General features: G+C 41.2%; 1 protein-coding gene across 44 annotated transcripts in view; it reads right to left on the bottom strand.

Annotated features, from left to right (window-relative positions):
* The window catches only part of FOXP1 (forkhead box P1), a 724,900-nt gene that overhangs the window by 295,185 nt on the left and 405,297 nt on the right, over positions 1-24,418 (bottom strand). For 3 of the 44 annotated variants that reach the window (XM_084840386.1, XM_084840360.1, XM_084840366.1), the window contains exon 6: positions 5,386-5,509. The exons of the other annotated variants lie outside the window; for them this stretch is intronic. The gene's annotated coding sequence lies outside the window, so the exon portion shown is untranslated. The remainder of the gene's footprint in view (positions 1-5,385; positions 5,510-24,418) is intronic. 44 annotated transcript variants of the gene reach the window in all.

Here is a 24,418-nt window from a genome sequence, read left to right as displayed (position 1 = left end):
GAGAGTTAAGGACTGAATTCTCAGTTGCATTTGAAATGTAAGACAAGTAGTATACTTGGAAATTGGGAGTCAATACCCCTGAGTTAAAACAGTTTGCTGTGTAGCTACTACTTAACAAGCTACTTAACATCTACATCAGGGTGGGGAAGATGCAGCCCTTCAGATGTTGTTGGACTACAACTCCCATCATCCCTCACTACAGGCTAGGCCAGTCCAATAAAATCTGGAGAGCCACGTCTTCCTCACTCCTGATCTACTGTACATGGAAAGTGCTATGGGAAGTCCAGTCCTAAAAAGCACTTTCCGCTGTAGTAAACACTGCAGTGCTTTTGCAACTGAAATGGCATTCAATCACAACAACTGGAGACTACCCCATTTGCCATCACAGAATCTCCCTAGCGATCATGGCAGAGCCAGGAAAGGCTGCCTAGCCACTCCTACAACAGAGCTCCAGAACTAGATTGGCTGCTGGAGTTATTCTGTAGGGCTTTGTAGAATCTGGTGTGGAATCTGAATACCATGAAGTCAGACCTTCAAGAGAGGGAGTATACTGGGGGCTCCACATGATTTGGCATTTGTATGAAATGCCTCTTTGTCAGGGAGAGGAGGGGGACAGGTGTACTCCTTCACCAGGTGGGGTTGGGGCCAACTCTCCAAACCAGGATTTAGGGTATAGAACACTGACTGTAAACACAGATAAAATAATGTGCTTCCAATACCTATGGTGCTCGACAGTGCAAGATCCCTACTCCAATGAGCTTATCATCTGTATTTGGAAAGGAGGGAGAAGGAAGACAGGGGAACAGAGAAACAATTATTTCTTATTTAAACCATTAAGGCAATGATTAAATGCAGTTGTACTCATGTCTAATTTAGCTTGCCTGCCATATTGGATATAGAGGGGGGGAATTAAAGAAAGGCTTTGAAGAAGAAATAAGCCATAAGAGGAGCTTTAAATGGAAATTATGACACATTTTAAATGCTTGGATGGAATTACAGGTAGAAGGCATAGCAAGTGTTCATGATGCAGACAGAGATCTTTGGGCAGGGTGACTTGGCTTCAGCCAATGGTAAAAGAAGTAATACTCAGGATGGAGCAGTGCTGTGAGGACATTTACACAGGACAAGTTTGTATTTGTACAAAGCAAAAAGGAAAGGGGAAAGGAATTTCTGCCTTTCATGCAGTTGTTAAAAGGTGCAAGAACCCTGTAAAAAGAAAGGTGGCTACACACTTTTGGGAAATGGTAAAGAAGTATCTGGCAGATACTTGTATATATAAGTGAAAAGGAACACTGAACCCAAAACAAAATCGAGGCTACACTCTAATCAACAGGTTGGATATGAAATTATTGATAAGGCTACAGAAGGAATAACTATGGAAGCTTTCCAGTGAAAGTAAAATACATGTGAAATGCAGAGTAGCCTCCACTTTCAAGACTGTGTGCCAGAAAGGAAGATGGGGAGGTAGCAGTTAGGAAAAATAATAGCATTCCTTAAACAAGGAAGAATTTTGTGACTGTCTATATAGAGCCAGGTTGACGTTAACCACAGTACCATAATGGCAAAAAAGAAAATTGTTGCCACGTGATGGGATCCATAAGGCATTCAACTTTCTGGAGGGTAATGACACTTGTATGGATAGTTACCGTACAATCCAGCCAGCCCACTTGGGAAGCTGAATACATAGACCAGTCTTTCTAGTGAGGACCTGACAAAACAGAAGCTATTTTCAGCAGCAACCAGGACTCTGTTATTGTGACTGGCCCACAATAAAGCCATGGCAAGGCTCTGGAGTCTTCTACCCTTATTTATTTATAGTTTAGTTCCCTATACCAATTGTAAACATCACTGATCAGCATCTATGTTGATTGCAGGAGACTACGCTATCATATATTTCCCCAGGCAGTGCTCCTATGTCTTATAAGTTGAATGATACAACTGTTATTACTTTTCCCAGCATGGAAATAGGGGCATGGGGAAACGACAGCTCTTCATTGTTGCTTGCTATGCTGCTGCTAAAAGCACATAAGCCATGTCAGAAAAAGGGAGGCAATCCTAACCATTTTCCTATTAAATCAAACTCTCTTTGCTTGGGAAATATTTGAAAAGGTATCCAAAGCAGAAGTTGTAAGGAAGTTGTAAAATCCCACCGTGATTATCTCTTAACTGATACTAAACCTGAAATATGTCTAAGCAACTGACATACAAAATTAACAAACCAACCATCTGTTCAGGACCACCTCCCATCCACCCACTCGTTACTCCACACCCATACCAGCTCTCACTGAGCAAACATGCAAAGCTACTGATGTTCTTCTGTCTGCCCTTCCCTGCCTCCTTCTAATGACTTGCTACACTAATCATTAATTGCTGTACTAATTATTAATCAGGCACATCACCAGAATAGAAACCACCTCTTGCTGGATGGGAACGCATCTCTCAAAGCACTGGAACCATCACTACAATAATAAGGGTACAGGTACCTCCCGTTATCGATATATAATATTACACTTTACATTGAAGAAAACTGTTCACCCCTCTCTTAGTATAGTTCCACGCATTACACTTTTTAGGTGCACACCTACAATGTTTTACACTTTCACCTAAATATGTAAGGAGTTAACGTGGCAAACGCATGTTTGCAAACAGGTGATCATACAGAAACTCTCATCAGCCTGGCTGTGGGGTCTTGTTGATTATACCTTTGGTGGCAAATCTAAGCTTGGTGTTGTGTAATGCATCAAACAGCTTCAAAAGAAGAATGCAAATGTCTCCTTTTTACTGTGCTCTTAAAGAACTAAGGAGGAAGAAAGCTGAAGGCCATAAGCTCTCCAGAAGGCCTCTTTTAAACAGATAGCAAGTACAAACCTTCCTTTCGCAGACCACTTTGTATGACCACGTAGTTTGAAGAAGCTTTACATAGGCTATAGAGGGGTTCTTGATAGTATTCCTGTGCTTTCAGAAACTGTTCCTTCCCTTTACCCTACAGTCCCTGTTCTGATTTTGGTTATTGTTTTTCCTACTTCTTTATCCTCCTCCACACACCCCGCAGTTCTTTCCTTATGTGTACAGGTTCTTCAGACCCTGCCTATACTTGTACAAACCCATCAGCAGAGGGTCAGTTCTTACAATTACACAATTCTGTGGACAAATATAATGGATGAACAGGGCAGCCATTCCTCTGACACTGGACACTGGAAAAAGAGCTGCCAGCCATATATGTGATCGTTCTGTTCACATGTTACAATTCTACATGTATGCATGTCCCTGAGGAAGCTCACATGGAGGAAAAATCATATAAACCAGCCCTGAGACTGGCTCGTTCTGATGCTACTGAAATATGGATGAGAATTTGATGGATTTTACTCAACACTATAAAGTCCGGAACTCTGGTTTCTTGAAAGTCAGTTGAGGCAACTTGAGGAAAATGTTAAAAAAAGGGCAGCAAGATTGTTAACAGGGACTGGCCTGAGAGCTCATATTACGTCAGTACTTTTCCAGCTGCACTGGCTGCCAGTCCATTTCCGGGCCCGATTCAAAGTGCTGGTGTTAACATTCAAAGTCCTTAACGGCTTGGGGCCAGGTTACCTGAAGGATCGCCTCCTCCCATATGTGCCTGCCCGGACCTTAAGATCAACATCAGCGGCCCTTCTCCGTGAGCCCCTGCCAAAGGAAGTGAGGCGGGTGGCTACTAGGAGGAGGGCTTTTTCTGTTGTGGCACCCCGGCTCTGGAATGAGCTCCCTAGTGAGGTTCGCCTGGCGCCTACATTGTACTCCTTTCGGCGCCAGGTGAAGACCTTTTTATTTTCCCAGGCATTTTAGCTTTCTAAATTTTTATCTTTGCTGTTTTAAATCTGTATTTTAAACTCCTGTACTGCTGCTAGGTTTTATTGTGGTTGTATTGTTATATTGTGGTTTTAATGTTCTATATATTTTAAATTGTTTTATTGTGTGTTGTTTGGTTTTAATTTTTGTGAACCGCCCAGAGAGCTTCGGCTATTGGGCGGTATAGAAATGAAATGAATGAATGAATGAATGAATGAATAAATAAATAAATAATCTAAACATTTTTCATGATACTAATATGGTGATGACTATAAAACATCAGTAATCAGATCCTATGGATATTTACACCGAAATAAGTAATTCTGTGTTCAGTAGAGCTTACTCTCAAGTAAGCATGCCTAGAATTGCAGCCTAAGTAGTTGGTCTGCAGGATAATAGTAACCTCCATGGTCAAGTGGTGCTTTCTCAAGCTATGACACTATATAGTTTAGTTTCTCATTCAATGTCTTTTTCTTTGATGCAGAGAGAGGAACTGATTCATCATGGTGATACTAGTCAATTAATGACTGCCTGGTTAGGCCACACACTTCATGCACCTTCGGATTCACCTCAAGCCCCATGACTGCTCTAGCAATTACAACGAACAATATGTTTCAGGTCATCATGATGTGTTACTGAATACCATCTCTCAGGATTTTTCACACGTTTTCTAGTATGCCTGCCTGCCTGCCTGACTAAAGGGTCAATCATTTAATATAATCCTTCAAAAACTCCTTTTGCACTTATATTTTGTTTTTTAATCATTTTAATAGCAGTTCTCCCCATAAAGTTACAGGCCCTTGGATCAAACATAAAAAGAGCTAACCATCACTTTTCTCTAAAAATGCTCATCTTTCTGCTTTCTAAGGATTTAAAACTGAATGCTGACAGGTCCTATCTGATATTCAAATTACATAGGGTGCGTCCTACCAAGTGCAGCTACTCCACAATCAACATTCATGTTAACGGAGATTGTGCATTAACGGAGATTATGCAAAGTCCTGCACCTGCCCTACTGAAATCAATGGAGGGTACAGTGTTCTGTTGCTTTGTGGACGCTGGCCATAAACAACCTTGGAGAGGAGGGGGAGAAATAATGTCCTGCCCCATGCCCAGATCCTTTGCAAAACAATACAAAAGGAGCAACAACTAATATTGTTTTATCTCATTAGGACTCCATGGAATTAAGAAAGAAATATTACAGTACATAACATTAAAAGGTGTCAGTATGCTTTCACACGGTTACTGCAGAATAACACATGGCAAGAAAGCACACAAATTGGTCAAAATGCACCAGAGATAATATATATGAATATTAATTGGATTGTTTGCATATGGTTTGCCATCCTTGTGAGAGTTTTCATCAGCTCTCCTTTAAAACAAGTGAAATATTTCCTTTTCTAACTTCACAGTGGGCACAAGCATAAATAGCTTGTTAAAAGAAACATGCACACTTTCATACAAATATTATCATGTGCTCACACACATGCACACACAAACAATAACCCACAAACACAAAATAACTATATATTATTCAAAGCAGAGTTTTTTGGTGATTACCTTATTCATAGCCCTATCCTTTTGTCCTAGACATTTAAAGTCCTTGTTTGATCCACACAGAATTTTCTAGCCATCAGATGCTCTATTACTGTGCTAGCCGTCTTGCAGGAGTTCTCTCTCCCTTCTGAAAAAAGCAAACAACTGGATAGATATCATTACACTAAGGAAATCTCTTGGAAAAAAACCAAACAACTTGCTAATCTTTGTAGCCCCTTCATCCAAAGTTAAAGATAAGAAAAACAAACCTAAGTCAGTTTCAACCACATTCCAGGGACAAGTTCCCCCTTTCTTCTTTATCAAAATACTAGCTTTTAAAGTTTTTTTCCCCCTAGACCTTGCAGGCTAAACTGCTGCTCACACCCGCAAACAAAGCAATATTTGTTTAATAACTGATTGCTGCCATGGGTACAGTAAACAAGGGCCCTGGCGTTTGTGTTTATGAACAAACACATCATCTTGCAAGAGCAATTTAACATTAACCAGGTGGAATAATCAACAGATTTCATAGGTGACACTCAGGGCAGGACAACTGTAAACAGAGGAGGGAGGAGAAAGGGGCCACTCTCAGGGAATCAAGGTTGAGGCAAATGCATTGCAGAGTAAACAGCTGGGGAGAGGTCAAGACAAACAGTCATTCTCCTGACATTTAGAGGAGCAGGAAAGGTTGCATGTTACACACATCAGCTGCTGACCACCATGAAATCAAACCAGTTGGGGACCACGGTTACTTGTTTATGCAGTGCCAGGTTGCTTCTAAACAAGTTGAATTATCCAACTTATGCTCTTTAGTTATCACACTAACTGGCAATATCAAGTCAAATACTATCGATTCTCCCTGCCCAGCCCCACGCCCCCAGTATAGGATTTAGCAGAAGAGGGATGAGAGAGCCAGAAAAGTGCAGGTGGTCAATTGTTAAATTTCTCTTTACAGAGAAAGACATCACTCATTTTTTTTAAAGAGATAAGCACCATTTTAAATCAGTTTTGACCAGAAGCTTCTTTAAATCAATTAATGCCTGTGAGTTAGAATGTTTTGGAATATACTAAAAATAACCTAGTCTTGTTATCTGCAAATATGAAGAGTGGCATGTAACTTTTCAATTTAAACTGAAGTTCAATATCATCAATGCCAAAGCTAGAGGTACAACTTAGAGCTCTGGCTTTAGAAAAATGGAAAGGTACTGGGAATTTCCAATCCCTTTCTGCAAATCCTAAATCTGCTGATCAAGTGTTTATATATAGGTTACCATCCAGTCCTACTATATGGACACGTATGGATGTTTTCATGCAGTGCAGAAAGTCCCACTGTGGGTGGCTGGCTGGCTGGCTTGTCCATAACTCCTGACAGATAGCCTGCTTGGCGGCTTGCCATGGCTTGTTTCTCCTTCAGTCCTTCCAGACACTGCTGACATGTAATCCAGCAGCCTTTGTGGCAGAAATCCTCGCTTCCTCATTCCCTACGTCAGCACCCTTTCTGCAAGTGATTCGCTGGGGTTATCAGTTCACAACGGAAACTCGTCAAAGGGATTTAAGTTCCTGTACTCTTATGAATGTGGAAACACGTTTGCAAACTTAAAAAGGGGGGGGGGGTCTTGCACAAGTGCACATGTTTGCAAGACCACCTGTCTGCTATTGAGCCCAGTATAGCCATATCCCCCCTCTTGTCAATGTCCTTGTCAATTTCAACCTCCACTTTGGCACTTCCAGAACAAGCCCCCCTCCTGTATCAGATTGCAAAAAGGAAATAATTTTCTGAGCCCATATGAACACAGGAATGCTTTTGCAATTGTTTTTCAGGGTCTTGTGCAAGTCAACCGGTTCGCTACTTAGCCAAAAATACCAATATTCCCTCCCCTCTTGTCAATGTCCTTGTCAATTTCATTGTCCACTTTCATGCTTCCCTTGCTAGAAAACACGTTTTTTACAGGCTGCCTCATCTCCTACCAAAGTAATAACACCTGCCCCTAAAACTTCTTCTCTCCTGCAGCCACTAGCTGCTTTGGGCTCCCCCACCCCTTTGTGCTTGTCGCTTCCCTCCACTGGTCTCCATCGCTAGCTGTCAGATTTACATATGGGTTACAGAGCAGTGAGCAGGATCGCTAAACGTACGCAAATTTCAATGCAGAGCAGGGACTGAATGGGAAAACATACGCAAATTTCAGGGCAGACAAGTGAGGTGAATTGGTAAACAAATGCAAATTTCACCAGAGGGCACAAAAACAGAGGGGAAATTGCACAAATTTCAAGGCAGAGCAGTAAAATGGAGGGGGATATTGCACAAATTTCAAGGCAGAGAAGTAAAACAGAGGAGGAAATTATGCCAAATTCCTAGCAGTGGACATTCCCACCTGCGCACTTGTGCAGGAACAATAATAATACTGATGATGATGATGATAATATGGCAAACATTCAGGACACTCTGTAGTATCCTTTCTTCAAGATTTCTATAGGGAAAAAAGTTAAAAATCCATCCTGAGTCGGAGGCTGCTAAGAAGGGAAGAGGGGAAACAGCGTGGCACTAGTGAGATCACAAGGAGTGGCAGGGGTTTTTGCCACTCTTGCTGGGTGGTTTTCTATCCATACCCAACAACCCATGATATAATCACCCTGCTAAGTCTGGACATTACAACAAGCCACCCTAAACAACCATAATACAAGCCATACATAATGGGTTGCGAAAAAGAACCCATTACAGAAAAACTGTTCTGGGTTCGGATGTCATGCTAAGCCATCTTGCTACCACTGACAATAACAACCCACCGTGGCTTAGCATTAACTCTCGCATAACCCATGCTCGCCAGGTTTGCATGACATAACAATCCCCAAATGGGAGTTGCATATTCAAAACGGTGGCCACATGCACCCCCGCACTTGCCACAGCCTCACCATGGATTAAATAATCCATGGTAGGCTGTTTTATCATGCAAACAGCACCAATATTTCTATCATTCCATCATTCTGTATATATGATCACCCGTTCCCTCAGATCACTGGGAATTGCCAGTATGATTCAGTAGTTAGACGGCCATACTAGAACTCTGGTCCAAATCCCCACCCAGCCATGAAGCCCATTGAGTGATTTTGGGCCAGTCACTACTTCACAGCCTAACCTAACTCACAGTTATTGTGAGAATAAAATTGAGCTGAACTATATATACTGAAGCTACATCTTTGGATCAATAAGTCCTGTAGCTTAATCCTTGAAGTGTGGGAGTTGATCACGGTTACTCAGCAGTAAAGAGAAGGCAGGACAGTTCAAGTTTCTAAGGGTCAGCCCGGATAACAAAGTAAGCCCTGACTTATTGCTTTCTTCACAGATGCTCACCTTCCAGACTGCTTGCTGTTGACTGGCCATATACTGGACATATGAAGGAGACCCGTGACATGTCTGACTGTAACAAAACGGTCACAAGGGGATACAAAAAGGAGCAACATCAGATCTGAATTTAATGGCTAGGAACAATGACAAGATCTTCTGTACTGCACACTGGGGAGATGTTGCAGTAAAAGAATGATTATGATGTCCTACTAAGGTACAGCTGGATGTGACAGCAACAGACCTGTGTGTCAGGATTAGATCACACACAAACCCCTAAAAAGTAGGGAAGGGGTGGAGGGAAGCTTTAATTTGAAGCATGGACAGGCAAAAAGGAAGACACCTCCCTCCCCCCATTATATATTTATGAAAGCTGTTTTTGTCCATGTGTAGTTCCAGGACAAAAGCTAACCCCACTGGGACAGTAACAACAAAAAAGTTGTGGGGGAGGGCAGAGCGCAGCTGAAGGAAAGTTTCAGCTCATCCCTAAGGTCTACACTGTGCTTTAATCTCCCTGCACCTTTCCACTTTTGTAGCAATTTGGTATTACTCAAATGGGCTTGTGCTGTGTCACACCTGGTTTCAGCCCAAGAAGACCCAGCATAGTACTTGTATTCTTATATTATTTATTTATTACTTTTATATACTGCCCAACAGCCAAGACTCTCTGGGCAGTTCACAACAATTAAAACCATACAATACAACACGATAAAGCATAATATGAAACTTCAAAAGTTTAAAAGTACCATGTAAAACCAAAGTAAAGCCCAACAGAAGTTACAACCCAGGGAAACCTGGGTGAAAAGGTCAATTTTTAGGACGTGCTTGAAAGATGCCACATTTTCTGCCTCCCAAACTGCATGAGGGAGGGTTCTCTAGAGGGTAGGTGACGCTGTTGTGGTTATTCATGGCTACATTCCTTTCTTGGTGGCTGGGCTTGTAGTGGAGGAAGAAACTGAACTGGAGGTAAGTTTTATGGAGCACAAAATCATTCATGTAGGTGATGTCAGCTTATAAAGTGCCCGTTGACCCCATAGTTGCTGCTTTGGCAGGGATGGGGATTATTTGTGTTAGGACTGCACAATTTAAGGCCACTGTGCTGATTGTGGTCCCCTCCCTGAATAGTTATGTCAACTTGGGGAACTAAAAATACCTACCACTCATAGCACTTTTCCGCCTCTTTGTGGGAACATCTAAGGCATACCTAAGCCCATCAAAAATGAGGGTGGGGATGGCCAATGCCGATGTCACTAAATCTGTATTGCTCTTTCTCCCCCTAGAGCAAGGATGCAGAACTTCAGGCCCAAGGGCAAAATCTGGCCCTCCAGGGTTCCCCAGAATGCCACACCCCCTTTCCTCAACCATCAATTCTTTGTTGGTTTCCCCATTCTAAAAGGCTGAAATGCCTCTCCTAAGGCAGTAAGAGCTTTAAGCTAAAATATGCTGGTATTCGGGGCGGGGGGGGTTGCCCCTGCCCTTTTGCCTTTGGTCCCACCCACCACTGGAAGGCAGCCCCTGAGAGCTTCTCCAAAATAGAATTCAGCTCTTGGGATGAAAGAGATTCTGCACCCCTGCCCTTGAGTCAGAGGCATGCAGATTTTTGGTACCAGATTTTCCATCCTATAGGAAAGAATCCCCTTGGAAATGACTGAGAAAGCAGTTATGATTTTTTTGAGGCTCCTTAACAGTCTTTGGGTTTAGACTGAAAGAAATGAAAGACAAAGACAAACAATGGTAGCAAGGAAGGAAATGTCAGGACATAGGACTGTATTATCCTAATGGCTGATTAGGATATAAAGACCACAGTTGGTAACTCCTGTGGCAGAGATGACAGCTACAAAGACGACTGTCTTGAACAACAAGGAGCAAAGATCACAGATAGCCATGGGTTCAAAACAGTTTTGCACATGCTAAGTAACAACTGCAGATACACTCCAAGTTGAACTATGAAGTTACAAATTACAGAGGCCTGATTATTTTACCAACGGATAGGAGAACACTGACCTTCTCTCCAGTGGAGGGTGGAACACAGAAATTGTGGGAAGATAAACAAGCAAAGAAGGAACTGCCAAATGTCCAGCATGCCGATGAAGCATACAGTCCAAGACAAGGAAGGATCAAAACGTTGAAATTTAGCTAAGACTGGGAGATTTACTCATGTGGCATTTTTTTATATACAGATGACATTTCTGGCATTGAAGACATGTCCTCAACTATTACAAGAGGTGGATCCTCCAAACTGTGAGATTCTGCTTTCATACATGGAGGATCTGATTGTGAGTTTATGAGATGCCATCTTAGGCTATTAGATGATGGAGGAATCCCTCCCACACCAGATGTAGAAGCCCGATAAACCAGGGTTAATGGTAATCAGAGTGATATGATGGTAATGTCCTAAGAGATCTTGTGAATTACTCATGGAATGAGGGATAACGGGCGGCGGGGGGGGGGGAGGACATAACAAAGCTCCTGAAATGAATCATGAAGTCTCTCCTAAGGAATGAAGGTCCTGACCATCCTGCTGCAAAATTTCTAGCACTTGGTTTTATGAGATGAAGTAACGGGGCTATATAAGAATGGCCCCAGAGATCAACGATGGGACATAAATACTGAGGAACCAATTATGAAGGACTTCTCTTACTCTGCTCAGCATGGGTGCATGGAAGTTGGTGTGTCCCATTATATGAACTGTGGGCCCATATGATCCCATCTTGTAGGCATCAGTTCCAGAATTCTAGTACAAGAGTACACAGCGGTGGTGGTATTGTCAGTCACTATTGACATATTTCCTGAAGAAGTGGAAGAGGCCAAATTCATCATATGCCAAGCACTCCTGTAGGATGCAATGCTGACAACCAGTGATGGCTAGTGTTCCACAGTAAACACTGCCAGACCCTGAAAAAAGTGTTTGTTGTAACGGTGAGATTTAGGCTGGGGGAAAAAGAATATAATCCCTGGACTTACAGTTACAACCAACACTTTTCTCAGGGTCTGGCAGTATTCACTGTGTGGAACACTAGCCATTGCTAGTGTTCAGCAAAGAGAATGGACAGCTGACATACAGCAAAGTTTCATCATGAGGCATTCCTGGGTTGTTTATTAAAAGTGGAAGCAATGAGCACACAACTCATGTGCTCCGCTCATCCCAGAATTTTTGGGTTAAATCACCCCAGAATGGTCTAGCGTTACGTATGAACTGGGTCAGAGAGAGAGAGAGGGCAAGAGAGAATGTGTGTGCAGGGGACTGACTGCTGGTCATGTTGACAATGGAGAATGGGCTAGCCTGCATGGCCTCACAAACCCCCTCCTACATTCTTTCAACCCAGTGGGGGCTTCATCTGAACCCCCTTTGGTTAATGGGAGATGAAAACAAGGACAGCGTTGTGTGCTCTAGTACCAGAGGTGGCACTTGGCCAACAGGGGAACAGTAGGGAGTGACCTCTAGAGATGTATTAATAAACTTGGCCTTCTTTTTCTTTGTCATCAAAGGAAGGTCCACTAAGCAGGCCCAGCTTTCAGGAAGCAAAGCTGTTGATCTGAGTGGTATGCCATTGTTTTGAAATGGAATAAACCATACCTTTATAACTGTGATTTCTCATGTGGCGGGAGTCGCAGGACAAGTTCTGCTAAATGGAGAGCTTTAGCCAGGACAATCTGAGCAAGTTTTCTTGTGTCCTGTGGTGGGTAGCCAAAGGAAGAGGAAGCTTTCTTCTACAAGAGATATACAGTCAGGTCCAGAAATATTGGAACAAGGATAACTGTTTTGGCAGGTGGCCTCTGTACACCACCACATTGACGTTGAAAGGAAACACACCCAGATGGGAGCAGAGTCAGGACTTTCAGCTGTAATTCAAGGGGCTGGACAAAAGTAGGGCACTAACCATTCAGGAAGGACAGCTAGTGGCATACACACACACCCATCGTTGGTGGCTCATAAGTAATGGAACAAACCAACATCATTTCAAACTTAAGGGTCGCCTTTAATACCTGGATGAAAATCCTTTGCAGTCAATGACTGCCTGAAGTCTGGAACCCATGCACATGACCAAATGCTGAGTTTCCTCCCCTGAGATGCTTTGCCAGGCCTTTACTGTAGCTGCCTTCAGCTGCTGCTTGTTTGTGGGTCTTTCTGCCTTCAGGCTTGTCTTCAGTAAGTGAAAAGCATGCTCTATTGGGTGGAGATCAGGTGACTGACTTGGCCATTGAAGAACATCCCACTTCTTTGCCTTGAGAAACTCCTGGGTAGCTTTTGCTGTATGTTTTGGGTCATTATCCATCTGCAATATGAAGTGGTGTCCTAGCAGTTTGGCAGCATTTGGCTGAATCTGAGCAGAAAGTATAGCTCTATACACTTCAGAAGTCATCCTACTGCTTTTATCAGCAGTCAGGTCATCAATAAACACCAGTGACCCAGTTCCATTGGCAGCCATACATGCCCATGCCATAACACTGCCTCCACCATGTTTGACAGATGATGAGGCACGCTTTGGATCATGAGCTGCTCCTTTCCTTCTCCATACTTTTCTCTTCCCATCATTCTGGTACAAGTTAATCTTGGTTTCATCAGTCCAAAGAATCTTATTTCAGAACTGGGCAGGCTTTTGTAGGTGCTTGCTGGCAAAGGCTAATCTGGCCTTTCTGTTATTGAGCGTTACCAGTGGTCTGCAACTTGTTGTGAAGCCTCTGTATTTACATTCATAAAGCTGTCTCTTGACTGTAGATGTTGACAATGACATGCCTACCTCCTCAAGAGCATTCTTGATCTGACTAGATGTTGTGAAAGGGTTCCTCTTCACCATGAGCAGAATTCTGCAGTCATCCACTTTAGTTGTCTTCCGTGGCCTGCCAGGCCTTTTGCTGTTGTTGAGCTTGCCAGTTAATTCCTTCTTTTTTAGGATGTTCCAAACTGTTGTACTGGCCACTGTTTGCTATCTCTCTGATGGGTTTATTTTGTTTCCTCAGCCTAATGATAGCCTCCTTCACTCCCATGGACACCTCTTTGGACCTCATGTTGGGAGTTCCAGTGAACAGCTACCAGATGCAAATGTAACACTCAGAACCACCTCCAGGCCTTTCATCTGCTTGATTGGTCATGGGGTACCCAGGAAACAGGCCACACCTGGCCATGCAGCTGCTTGTCAGCCATTCGTTCCCATTACTTATGAGCCACCAACGATGGGTGTGTGTGTATGCCACTGGCTGTCCTTCCTGAATGGTTAGTGCCCCACTTTTGTCCAACCCCTTGAATTACAGCTGAAAGTCCTGACTTCGCTCCCATCTGGCTGTGTTTCCTTTCAACTTCAATGTGGTGGTGTACAGAGGCCAACTGCCAAAACAGTTATTATTGTTCCAATATTTCTGGCCCTGACTGTAGATGTCTGACAGTTCAAAATAATAGGTGTTGCAGTAAAGCTTCCTGCCCAAGATAAGTGTGCTTGTTTCTATGTCAGTAGGTTGGGTGGGGCTGTATCAACCTTTCCCCTGGGCAGCTTCAACTACTAGAGTTAGGAGATAGGTACTGAGAAAGGAAATTGCAGCTTTGTTGATGGACTTTATTTATTTATTTATTTTTGCATTTATATCCCAGCTTTTTTCCTCTTGCAAGGAACCCAAGGCGGCTTACATTATCCTCCTCCTCTCCATTGTATCCTCACAACAACAACCCTGTGAGGTAGGTTGGGCTGAGAGTCTGTGACTGGCCCAAAGTCACCCAGTGAGCTTCCATGGCCAAGTGGGGACTAGAACCCGGATTTCCTGGCTCCCAGTCCATCACTCTCACCACTACACTACACTGGCTCTCTCTTTATAAATAAGTCTTTATACACTTATTTGTTACATTTCTATATCGCCCAATAGTCAAAACTCTCTAGGCAGTTCACAAAAATTATTCACAACTTCTTCAACATCCACAATATGGAATACTCTTTATCCAAGAGTCTGATCTATGCAACAGTATTTTAAAACATGCAATACTTAAGAGACAATTTCTACTTTCATTTAATTCACAAAGCATACATTCAAAATATGAAATCTACTGTAAAGTGTAGCATGTGCAGCCTGTTATTTCAATATTAAGACATCTTCAAATTGCAAGTGAACTGCTTCTTCTGTGGTCTTTTTCCAGCACGTAAAATCAGTTTATTCAGTGCAAAGTAAGTACTATATGATAAAAACTACAAGCATATCATTCAAATGCTTTATTGGTCAAATAGATGGATGCTTTTATTAGTTCAACCTTTTTTGTAATGGAGTGCCACTGATGACCCAGTGTTATCCTCATTCCCTGCTATTAATCACACTCCTAAGAGCTCATTTTGCTTTAAAATCTTAAGAAATTGCCATAATTTAAAGACATGGTGTCTACCTAATGGGAAATGCTTCACAGATTGTATCACTTCTTATAACCATAGCTTTATGGCAGTGCTGACCACAATGTTAAGGCATTAGAAAACTGAATACAATATTTCAGTGCTAGAAAAGCTACATGTAAACTATCTTTTGTACATGTGGTTTGCTATATCTTTACTACCTTAAAATCATAGTGTTTGGAAAATTGCAGAATTCAAACATGCATGGTTTATGTAGATTAAGCCTATGAAAACATTCCCTGAGTAAACATAAAATAACAAATAAGTATATCTAAGAGGATCCCTATGCAAACAGTGAAGATGGGTTTTAAACACTTAGTACACTGAAATACATTCTTTATTCAGGTTATTGTATAATCTTTATACCTTCTCAGTTCAGCAGTAGAAAACTAAGGATATTTCCTGGCTAGGACTAACTTCTGCAGCAAACTACAATCAGCTGCAAAATTTACAGAAAGATTTAAACTAATATGATGATAAATCTTAACCCATAAAACTTGCTATTATCAAGATGCACTATAGTACAGCGTTTTGACAATGTTGACTGTTATGGGAGGGAAAACATATATATGACAAATCTACCAAAATGTAAACGCCAAAGTGTGGGGACAACACTTCCATTTTTAAAAAAGCATCTTTAAACATCATAAAAAGGAAAATGTGATGCAATTATATTATAAAGTGAATACAAAGGAGTGTTCTTTTCTCAGCTCTCTAATAAGAGCTTAGTACCTACTAGTCTTATAAATACTGTGTGTAAATCACATCAGATTCAGTGTCTGAATGTATTGTAAGAGCTGGAGAGAAACATTAACTTTCCAGGTTGTTGCTAAGGATTAGCTCTTGTTTACAACGCTATATTTATAGACCAAGAAAAAAAATTGTCAAATGAAGGACAAAGATGATTACAGCTGAACAAATCCAGCCTTTATTTAAACAAAACAAATTTTGCCATATTTTATTCTAAAATTAAGTTCTTGTAATAAAATAAGTTAATTGATTTGCTTTAATATTGTGTACCATTCGTGTGCCTTCTTAGAAGAAATTATGCAAATGAATTTCTGACCCCCTAGTTTTAGTCCAAGGTACCAAATATGACAAGCATGCTAACAGACAGCTTTTGTGAGTGGCACAAGACAGCTTAGAAGGCTGATAATGGAATACAGAACCTTTCACCTGTACGTTGCTTCTGCAAATCCAGCTTGCTCTGTACTGACCAAAAGTTATTACAGTCTGACGGCTCATCAACAGCCTATGTGAAAAGCAGCTTGGCAGCCTCAAACTAGCTCATCATGGGTAAAGTGTCCACTTCATAAAGTTTGTTCCAACAAACAGCTACAGCCTAGTAAACAGTTTTGGTAGCGGTGTATAGCCTACAAGGCCTGGTCCAAAGAATGTTCTTTGCTACAGAATAACAGCCCTAGGTATCTGGCTCAGCCCAGCAGTACCAAGAGAGCTCAGATATGAGCACGAAAAAATCAGTTACTTTGCCATCTCTTTTGTATTCTGTATGTGGAGGTTTATACAACTGCAGGGACCCAGGGAGAAGATGGAATTTTGTCCTAAGCCCCACATTTACTTTGGAATAAAAGCTTCAGCTCTGGAAATTTCATGTTGTTGGAGGTTTGTTTCCCCTCCAAAGGATCACACCCTAAAGCAGGCCATACTGGCTGGAAATGATGTGAGTTGTAGTCCAACATATCTGGAGGGCACCAGGTTTGGGAAGGCTGTCCTACAGAAGTTCCAACATACATGTCTCTTATTTCTACATGTTAATAACATCACAAAATAAACACTTATTGAGCATTCACTAATTGTTTCCATGTATATATGGAATGCAGTAACTTTTAAATTACAAAAAAACAGACATATGCATATTCTTTTTTAAAGAAAACATGCATATTTGTCTAGGGCACAATTTTCAGAATGGCCAAGCCATTACTCTCCAAAAAATGGGTGTCTTGTTTTCAGTGAGATTGTGTTACCCTTAGTTTAAAGAAATATGCCAAGTCCCACTATCAAGGCAAATAGTCCCCATGATACTCCATGAACATCCATGTGTTACTCATGTGAATGGGACACAACATGATTACTGGAGGAGGGTGCACATTCCAGGCCCTGCCTCCAGTTTTGGGCATGCTAACCTGGCCTCACCTCAGCATGGACATCTGCAGTGAAGCAGCCTATGTGTGAGCAGCTGCTTATGGACATATTCTTCATTGCTGCCTACAACCACGCTAATCGTGTGAGTAACATGTGAAGAGGACTAACAAGTTTATGACAAATGATTACCCCTGTGCCCTACACATCATTCCTATGTAAAAAAAATCTAATAGTTCCCAATGTTCCTTCTGAATTGTTTTGAGGGAGGCAATATTGCAAATGTATTGCCTCCCCCATACCAGGACCTAGATTTTAGAGTGGAGGGGAACAAACTGAGAATATATATATATATATATATATACACACACACACACACATACACACACACACACATATACACACACAAACTCAGTTCACACACATACACAAACTCAGGAACTAGCTTCAGAAGAGGAACCTAAGAAGGCAGTGCATCGGGCACAGTTCCTGTGTTATAATCTAGCTCTTTGAACTACGTTCCATGTTTTGAAACAACTTTATAGCATCTTTATTGCTGCGTTCAGAGATTGCACAGGGAAGGATTAATCAGCTATGACAGCAAGAAAGTATTTACATATACAAACCTAAGAAGAATAGCACAAAAGATTCAATGGCCTAAGGAATCATCTGTCTTAAAGGAACCACCTGGAATAGCTGGGAGAAAGATCACTTCCTATATAGCAAGAGCTATGGATAATGAGAGATTCAAGTTAATCCCAAACCTAGAATTTCCACAACTTCCACATGACTCTCTCTCATCTTTGGAAAGTCATATATGCTTCCAAAACAAGTTACACTTTGAAACATTGTAGGTACTAAGCATTGTGGTGAGCCAAATAACTGGAGAGTGCAGAGTGCACACATCTATTGTATTGCCCTGACAAGAGAAAGAAAAAACATGGGCTAATTTCCCTATCCACACCTTGTTATACTATTTATTAGTTATACCTGGAGCAAAGCCATCTACTTTCTCAGCAAAGGAGTTGATTCTCTATGTGGTAATGTTGATTGTGCCCCCCAAACAAACAAGGGCAGTTAGCAAAATAGGAGAATAATTTTATTTTATTTATTAAATTTATATACCACCCAACTGGCAGATGCCCTCGAGGTGTGTTACAATCATAAAAACAAACAACCCCAGAACAATACATAACCACCAAAACAATACAACAGTGAAAATACTAAAAAATTGGAAGTGTTAAAAATATTAAAGACCCTGCTTATCAGAGCACCAATTGAGAAATTAAATGCTTGCTGGAAGAGAAATGTGACTAAACTTATACAGTGAGGATGCACGTGGATCCCCCCTGGAAGGCATACTGCAGGCGGGGGTCCACTACAGAGAATACATTTTCCAAGTGCTTGGCTTGTATTCTTATTATTATATTTCTATAATTATAATAATTATATTACTATAGTAAATATTTATTAATGAGCATTCTGAACAGCATGCTTGATTCTTTTGGTTGGAGAGTCCAGGCACCACTGTGCTAGAAATAGGCTATTCAATGCTTATGGAAGTCAGCTAGTTTATTAGCTTCAACATATTTGATTTTTGTATACTGGAATTAAAATTGATTGAATAATGTAAAATAGTTTAATGAACAATATATAATAAAACTGTGTTCTCCCGTCCTGATGTGGCTATGTTTCCAAAATGTTAAATAAAAGTTTTAAAGATGGACATGTAGCGGAAAGATAAATAGCCTGTAAACATTATTATGAACCTGTGTGCAACTACAGGCATGCTCAAAGCCTTCAGGCAATTTTTTTTCTCTAGCTCCAAGCTGGGAATTTTCCACTGAATACAATTTTCACCTACTGGAATTTCACCTAGCTGTTTCGTGTTGCCATTCTTTCAATACTTTCAATCGCTTTCTTCAGCTAAAGGGCCCAGTTGTTTCATGTGAGTGTATTTTGCTCAGCCACAATGCATCATGGTTTGTAGTCTTAAGGCTGCCTAAACACACTAAAGGCACAATTGTATGCATGTTTTCCATGGGACAGAAAAAAAGTCCTACAACTACTGGCATTCTCCAGCCAGCCTGGGGAAAGCTGGGAGTTGTCAGACTTTTTTTTCTGTCTAAACATGCATAGCATTGCGCCATAGGTCACCCTCACACAGATGTGATTTTTTTCCCATTAAAGGTGGTTTGTTGAAATAGTTAATATGCGGTTTGCAATGCAAACTAGTACAAAAATGCTTAAAATACTGCAATAATGCAGATATAGCAACATGTAATATTCATGTGACCTAACAAAGTTCTCATACCACTAACATTTGTGTAAGCATGCCTCCAAGTGGATTTGTTGAAACCATAACCTGTTCTGAGGTGATTCTCGAGCCACAATTTAAAAGCAACAAAATGACAACATTTAACCTGAAGTATCTCACTGCCTGAAAATTTGATGGTGAGCCTCTGTAACATTTTCTACCAAATGGAAAATGAATAGCCGGCACATACAATCAAACAAGTCTAATGTCCACCAACGATCTTCTGCCAAGCAAATTAACATACCAGCAGAGTACAGGGTACATGTTCATTAGTTAGCTTATTTTTTTCTCTCCCCAAGGAGAAGGAAACAATGAGAACCCTTCTGCAAGGGCTGAGCTGTAGGCAGCCGTTAGGAGCATGTCAGGATGCAGGGTCAAAGAGCAAGCACAGAAACACCGGAATGCAGGTAAGACCTTGTTACTAAAACAAAGTTCCACTCAATCAGAAAGCCATCTTATAGTCCTTCCGGCCCAGAAGGAGCCAATGGCCAGCCTGGCTGGAGTTTATACGGAAAGTTCTTCACTAGGAAGCTGCAGTAACACAGCTCACCCACTGTTCTATGTAGCCACTTACAGTTAGTGAAATATTTTCTATGACCAGTAGATGCTGGATACAGGGCTGGGGGGGCTTGCTGACTCTCAGAAGAAGAAGACACAGCTCACCAAATGAGCTAGTGGTCAGCAGTTCCTGCCACCTTCCTTGTTCCTCCTCTCTTTAAATATTCTGCTACTGCTCTTTGCAGGTAAGCAGTTTACAGTTGTAAGGAGTACAACTACTTGTGAGCAAGTACCCCAGTCGGTAATGCGAAACAGCAGACTGGGCTCCAGACAAATGAGCAGATCTCCTGGCTGGAGGCTCCAGCGTCCCTCTTGAAATAAAGAACTCTTTGGCCAGTAAGTCTGCTGCAGCCCTTCATCAGCTGCAGATCTTTCGGCTAGGAAGGGCTTCATATCAGATCAGGAGAACAGAGCCCTATCTTCTCACAGAACTACAGGTAAGTAATTCATACCTTTTGGTTTTTACTCATGAGTAAACCTGCTGGCAGGGAGAGCTCTTGCCTATCGTTTGAAACAATTCTGCCTTCTTTGGCAGATCTGTCAGTTGGATACTGTGTTTCAAGCAACCGATAGCAGCCTTCTCAGTAAAGAGATAGCTATTAAGACGCTGCCAGAAACATCACAGGCCAGTGATGCAGTGTTTTAAAAAGCAATCCAGTTCGTCCATAACCAACTCAAACTGGCTCACCGATCAGTGACTCCATCTTGGGTCTCTTCTGAAGAGCTTCAGCTTTTTGTGGAACTTCCAGTGAAAAGGCTATTTTAAATGGGAAACCAACAGAATTTTGTGAAGTAGGATAACAACTGTGGAGGTGTGAGAACTATTAAAGGCATTAATTGTCTCTGTGCTAAATCACAGCATCTAGTGGAATGAAGAGGCATTGCAGGTATAACAGACAAACAAACAAAATAGATAAGATGATCCAAAACTATGTTATCGGTAAAAAGAGCACGCCTTCAGCTACAGCATGAGCACAAGCCAGGAGCACAAGCCAATGTAGTATCAGAGGCTTTTTAACACAGGGTGTATTAGGGCTTTTAGCCTATATGAAATGCCTATGCCAATGCACACTTTGTCCATTGATGCAAAACAGATAAGAAGATATATTTTTTATAAAGGGTGGTGGAAAACAGAGAGCTTCGGCTATTGGGTGGTATAGAAATGAAATAAATAAATAAATAAATAAATAAATAAATAAATCAAGCAAAGCTATCTTGTTTACTCTGTACTCAAACCTCCTAACCCTGAATACTAAAAAGATTAAGTTTTTAGCTTTTCTTTGACTGTATGCACCTGCTTAGGTTCAGGGCCATCAGACAGAAGACATGAAAAATGAACTAATATGCCATGCTGACTCAACCAAAACTGTTTAGTTAGAATAAATCCACATAGGCTGGTGGCCTTAGTAGTTTATTCCAGTACCTGTCATCTGCATTACAGAGCTCCTGTAGTAGTGGCATCTCACCTGTGGGATTCTCTCCCACTGGAAGTTTGTGTGACCTCTTTTCTTTCATCCTTCAAAGGTAACTAAAAACCTTCCCTTTTAAGTAAGACTTCAGTGAAAGGTAAGTTTGGTTTTTGTTGTAATCCTAGGATGTTTTAAATCAGCCATCACTCCCCCCTGCCAGTGCCCCATGGAGTGTGACTTGGGAGGGGCACCAGGGGTCAGAAATGGTCCTTGGACCCCCTGAAGTTGCCAACCCTGGGACTATGTGCTCCAGCCACTTACTGCACCTCCAGCTGCCTCAGAGATCTTTGTGCATTGAACACAAAGATCTGTATAGGGGCTTGTAAATGGGCTGAAGGCCCTTACGGAGCTCACACAATCAGGAAGCCTGATGAGACAGAATTAGCCATGCATATGGCTAATATTAGAACCAGGGACTTCCTGGTTCACATATGGCCAGCTGGAAAAGCAAAAAGTATTTTGGATGTTACTGGGGGCAGGGGGGAGGGATATTTCAGATTCTTTAAACAAGTTTAAGCTTATGCCACTCATGTTTTGGGTGCTGCTGGAATTAGGATGAAGAGGCAAATGGCTTATGGGAAAATGGCAACTCAGTGTTAAGTGGCAAACAAAAAGGCAACTTCTATTTTAGGAATTATTTGGGAAAAGAATGAAAATAAAACAGCCAGTATCATAACAGACTGGATCCAGACTAGACACGCTTAGAGTAGATCCACTGAAATCAATGGGTCAAGTTAGTTATGACTAACCTAAATCCCATTGATTTCAATGAGTCTACTCTAAGCATGACTAAATCTGCATCAAATCAAATGTATTAATATGAATCTACGGTAATGCTGAATTTGGAATACTGTGTATAGCTCTGATTGCTTTTTTAAAAAAAAGATATCATAAAACTGGAAAAGGTGCAGAAAAGAGCAATTAAAATACAATGAAATTTCACTACAGTGAAAGGCTAAACTATTTGGAGATGGTTAGTTTTAAAAAAACAACTAAGGGAGACCATGATAGAATTTTACAAAATTATTAATGCTGTTGAGAAAGCAGATAAAGACTTTTTTTTTCTTCCTCTCCTTCTCTCGGAATACTAGAACTCAGGGGTCTCCCAATGAAATTGGCATTACATTTAGGAGAGACAAAATAAAAGTACTTTTTCACAAAATACATAATTTATGGAATATGCTGCCACAAATGGCTTAGATGACTTTTTAAAGGCAATTGGACACATTTAAAGAAGGCTAGACCTATCAGAACTATTTGCCACAATAGCAAAATGGAACTCCTATTTTCAGAGGCAGTGTACCTATGAATACCAGGTGCTGGGGGGGGGGGGAGGCAACTGGACAGGGCTGTTGCATTCATGCCAGGCTTGTGGGCTTCCAGGGGCATCTGGCTAGCCACTGCTAGACACAGGATTTGGGCCTATGTCAGCTTTCCTCAACCTGCTTCCTTCCAGATGTTTTGGACTACAAGTCCCAGCATTCTTGACCACTGGCCATTTTGTCTGGGGCTGACAGGAGTTGAATTCCAAACATCTAGAGGGTACCAGGTTAGAGAAGGGTAGACTAGGTAGACCCCAAGTGTGATCCAGCAGGGCTCCTCTTAGTAACACCTTTAGAAAAAATGATTTAAATGATATAGTTTTCAAAACAAGCAGAGTAAGAACAAGAACCTATTTGGCGGTCTCTATCTGCCCCTAGTTACTCCTAAATTCCATTGAAGTATTGCTTACCTGTCCATGTAGAATGTTATCAGACATATGATCCAAGAACATTCTAGGTAGGGTCGGACAACAAGATTTTTTTTAAAATGATTTTTGTGAAACAATTGCATAAGCAATGGGAAATGCTGTGAAGTACTTGAATAATCCTAGAGAAATGAATTTCATAGATTCTGTTGGGTATTAGAACCTATCCATTTACATGACTAGCACTTTGGTCCAAATCTGGGTAGAGACAAAATATTGAAAGCCTTCTGTGCTTGATGATGGCAGACAACATAGCCTAATGGTTTATGTCTTGCACTCTCCCTAGGTTTGTGCCTGTGAAGTTGCAAGTTTAAACCTCCCCTAAGCAAACTACCTGAGGGCAATCTGGGGCACGCAACTTAGAAAATGTTTTGGAAGGGGCCACAGGTCAGTGGTAGAGCACATGTTGTGCATGCATATCAACCCCAGGTTCAACCTGCGGAATCACAAGTTAGTGAGGCTGGAAAAGACCTCTACCTGAGGATTTGGAGAGTTCTATCAGTTCAGAGTAGACAATGGTGGGGTAGACAAACTAATGGTCTGACTAGGTAAAATGATATATGTGCATGTGAGAAAGATCCTAAAAATGATCTCAAAACTCTTCACTGGCTTAAGTCTTCCTCTTGTCTGCACCATGCATAGGAACTTAACGTGCCACTCTATTTCCTTTAGCAGTAGCACAGATTGAGGATACTCCAAATTCTCATCACTAAATTAAAACTAACAATAAACTCGGAGTGAAGTACATGTTTTTCTTTCGTTTTGTTTTTGTTTTCTAGTTTTAAATGCAGATCATGACTGACTACTTTTGGGGCAGCAAATTATACATTAATAAGAGATAATTTAATTTAATATGGATTATAATTTATCAACTCACTCTCACTGATAAATTCAATTGGATTGTTTTCTTCCTTTTAGTTCAGAAATCTTTGGAGGGGTGAGGTACCAATGTGAAGACTGGAATTATAGCCTTGTAGAAACACCCTGTAAACATTGCCTTGTTGTCTGTCCAAACATCACATGTGTAATGTAGATATACCCACAGCAACTACATCACCAACATTCTAAAGTTAATCAATTTCACTAGCTTTAAGTGAGGTCCTTTAGATTCAATTCTTTAGAACTTTTACTAATTAATATGCACATACTTCACTAATA

Source organism: Heloderma suspectum, chromosome 2, assembly GCF_057233095.1.
Source record: "Heloderma suspectum isolate Gila_16-S chromosome 2, 16-S_ref, whole genome shotgun sequence".
Lineage (NCBI taxonomy): Eukaryota > Metazoa > Chordata > Lepidosauria > Squamata > Helodermatidae > Heloderma > Heloderma suspectum.
This window is presented reverse-complemented; position numbering and strand designations above follow the sequence as displayed.